Source organism: Juglans microcarpa x Juglans regia, chromosome 5S (genome assembly GCF_004785595.1).
Source record: "Juglans microcarpa x Juglans regia isolate MS1-56 chromosome 5S, Jm3101_v1.0, whole genome shotgun sequence".
In the NCBI taxonomy this organism is placed as follows: Eukaryota; Viridiplantae; Streptophyta; class Magnoliopsida; order Fagales; family Juglandaceae; genus Juglans; species Juglans microcarpa x Juglans regia.
The window spans coordinates 29,805,121-29,809,018 of record NC_054603.1 but is presented as its reverse complement, the minus strand read 5'-3'; the positions used below and the strand labels follow the sequence as shown (position 1 = coordinate 29,809,018).

The window sequence follows — 3,898 nt, the reverse complement described above, 5'->3', positions numbered from 1 at the left end:
TCCACGTTGATTCTTGCTTGCAGAGCTAAAATGCACAGATGGCTCAACAGAAAAAGTAGAACGATTATTATGAGTCATGCGGGTTTCATGAATGAGAAGTAGTTGATAGAGTTCATGAGATGAAATAGGATCAGCCCGAGTAGTGATTGAGGTAGCGAAAGATTCATAGGATGGACCAAGTCCATTGAGTAAGTAGGTGAGCATCTCCTTATCAGATAACTGTGTTCCAGTAGAGGTAAGGGAATCAACAAGTCGACAGACCTTCCCATAACTACAGCTTTCTATTAACTCAAAATATTTTTCCAGATTAACAGTTTTTGAACAAGTTCAGAACATCATTCACCCACCCAGTAATGCTATGTATAGTTGTGCTGTGCACAAGCGTCATGTAGTCACTTTAAAAAAAAGTGTGATCCACTATTAAAAAATTAATTTTTCTCATATGGATCCCATATTTATTCATTTTTTTCAAAATGATTGCGCAGTACTTGCACCCTCACGATTGTAACTATAATTTCTCTTTTCAGGAACACCTGCTCTTCCCTTGTTTCTCATACCTATAGAGCTTATGTTAACTCGAGTCTGAGTTGGATGGCAGCTTAGGGATAAATTGGAAAGGAAGCAGGAGGCATAGAAAGCAATAAAAAGGTGACTCAACGATTACAATGCTCATCAATGGGAATGACACGGAAGCAACATGTTCTCCACGAAAAAATGATATCCTCAGGACTGTTCCTCTTGCTGAATCCTCCCATCTCAAATTGCAAAATAAGAAGAAAGTGAACAGTGAGAACTTCATTATTTTCTAGACAACTTCAACTGGCTGCTGATCCAATTCACTTGCGAGATCCAGCACTCTATCTTTGAGTGTATTTGGTTGTTCTCAAGATGATTCTATACTTTTGACAAACTTCTTCACCTGTCAAGGTGGAGAAAAACAAAAAAACACAAAAAAAGATGACCAGGCTTTCATGGAGGTCTTTTAGTTCCCACTTGATCCAGGGGGCAGCAGTTAGGCTAGAGCAGCAGGTCTTTTAGTGGCCTCAGATTATTCTATGCAATATGAAAGAATCTCAATCTCATCCCCCAATTGCTGATATGGGTTTTCTGATCCTAGCATAAAACGTACTATCTCGCTATAGAAGTGCAAGCTGAAAACTGGGGTACAGAACAAATGCAAGAGAAGGCCAGAAACTCAAAAGGGAGGGAATGAGAGTAACAAAATCGACGATTGTTTTGTGATTCCACGATCCCAGACGTCCAAAATTTGGGATGAAGCCCTTGTAAAAGGCCAAAGGTCCCTGAATAATGCTAAATGCTGTGAGTTTAAATGTGAATTTATATTATTGGGGCCCTCTGATGTACACAGTAATTTCTAGAGTAATGAAGACTCCAGAAATTAAGATACAACTAAATTAAAACCATATGTAACTAAGGTGTCAAAATCTCTCAGTAGTGAAGAATGATCTTGCTGAGAAAGACAACATAACTCATAGACCTTTAAACTTCAATGCATGCTACAGTTCATTAAAACAGAAGGGAAAGGGGGAATAGAGGAGATATTTTCTTTTATTTTCATACTATTAACGTAAATAAATAAAAAGTAAAGGCACAATGTAATCAGAGAATACAAATATTTAAGATTCGAGAATGCAATATCATCATGAATAAACAGATATCACATCTTAAATCAATGTACAATTAGAATGTGTTAGAAATCATTCAACTAGACCATCTTGCACATCAAAGTCGACAAATGTTAAAACCCCCCAGATACGCCCATACCAACAAAAAGATATACGCTACCGAGTTTCAAATAGAGTTGTAAGATGAACATACATCGTTCTTCAAAGTTCTGAGAAAACAGTCAAGAGTGCTTTTGTAAGCAGAATCTCCCCTCATTCTGGACTTAACCTGCCAACAGAATAAGTGTTAAAGGAATTAGATTGGTCTTAATTAAAACGTCAATAGGAGGAAGAAACTCCCTTGCTCCAACAAAAAGAGAAGGAAACAAATGAGAAAGAGGAACCATGGTACAGAATAAGGCGACAAGCAAACAGGCAAGAAACCAATGGCCCCCTAAAATAAGTGAGAATCAAGTCTTGCATCTCTTGATCCAAACATACTATAACCCTGGGCAGAATGGACCATCTTACCGACCTCCTATGTAGATGCCAATACTAATTTACAACTTCTATAATCACAGCTTGAACATAAGTTTTAAATCATCATATAGCTATGGTAACAATGGCAACATCAAAAGTATGGGCCAGCATGGAATCACTGTCGACATACTACTTTGTCTTTGACAATACGAAGGGATTCTCATGCAACAATGTACAGACTGCCATAGTCTGATCTTCATTCAACAAGATCATTTAATTCTCCATACAGGATGAGATCATAATATAAACTACATAAACTACAGGCACCACAATATAAAAATAAAAAATAAAAAAGTTGATCATAAGGAGATTGTAGGCAAAGCGCCATGTAGCTAGTTTTTTTTTAGCAAGTTGAGACAAAAAAACCATGCACTAATATACAAAAAGTCAAAAACTGTGCATCTATGGTAGATAAAGTACCACATCAACTGGGGAGCCAATACAGACAGCAAAAAGCCCTGCCCCCAGACCAGAAAGGAGATGAGTGAGAATGTTATCTGTGAACCCTGGAATTTTAAGAATGGTCTACATTAAATTATATAAGATTTGTTAGTTAGGAACATCACAAATAGTTTTATATCAAAAGACAGGAAAAAGTCTATCTGCAATGAGTTTTTGTTTATTTAACTCACTTGCTTCATTTGATCGTAGCTGGCTAGTTCAGCAGCATTTATAATTGCGTTTCGTGCTACATTGGGCCCAAGGCCAGTCCAAAGAGCTCCAAATCCTTCCTAAGAAATACGAAACAAGTTTGAAAACAAAAAAGATATCAACTGAAAGGAGAACAAGTACTTCCTCTTCCAATCTCATACGTTTGAAGCACAACCTGTCTCACTATTGTAGAATAAGCATTCAGAGCCCCCAGTACAGCGCCTCGGCACACTAGGTAGTAATTTTCCTTCAGCTTGAAGTCTAACTTTCACAAGATCAGTCGGATTTGCTACTGTGATTGCTAGAGCACCTGTTTAATAAGACAAAGACAGGTAAAAATATTCTCCAAGCAAGCACATGCGAAAAGTAATTCCTTGAACACCAAACAGTTCTTCCACCAGTCGTAAGTCCAGCAAGTATTTTCTTGGATAGAGGAACATCTCCAACAAAGTCATTGCCCACATACAAGTTTTTAACCTGTCAAGCTCACTGATAATATAACCGTATCACAAATCAGCAAGCCAACAGAACAAATAAATGCATACCAAGTTCTGATGACAAAAGACTCAAAACTCACAGGTTCATACAATCCAATTCTTAAACCTCCAAACAGGCATAGCCGATGTAATCCAGGTACAATTCCCTTCCACAGTGCTGATAGACCTTCTTCCCTCGCAATGGTACCAACTGTACCCAGCATACCCTTGTATCTTGGTAAGGCCACTCCATCCCCAGCAACAGCTTTCTTTTGGAGCTGAAGCCTAACTTTAGCCGTGTCTAAAGGAATGGTACAAATCTGCATCAAGTTCAGGTGCATTCTGCTAAATAAATGAACTCTAGAACTCGTGTAAAAGAACTCAGCAATTATAATGAATATATCACTGGTGACTAAACACATTAAAAATGGTAGAGAAATCAGCATGACTTGGCTTATGACCACCCGTATTGTCCCTAATGGAGCAGGGAGTCATTGATTAACTGAAGTGTTACTGGTTACAAAATTTGTATCACAGCATAACACAAGTTGTATCACTACCGCTTGAATTGTAAACAATGGTATGATTTATCAATAGAATTCATAG

General features: G+C 37.8%; 1 pseudogene; it reads right to left on the bottom strand.

Moving 5' to 3' along the window:
• Positions 1 to 883: 883 nt before the first annotated feature.
• On the bottom strand, positions 884 to 3,633 carry LOC121267291 (annotated as a pseudogene).
• Positions 3,634 to 3,898: the final 265 nt, after the last annotated feature.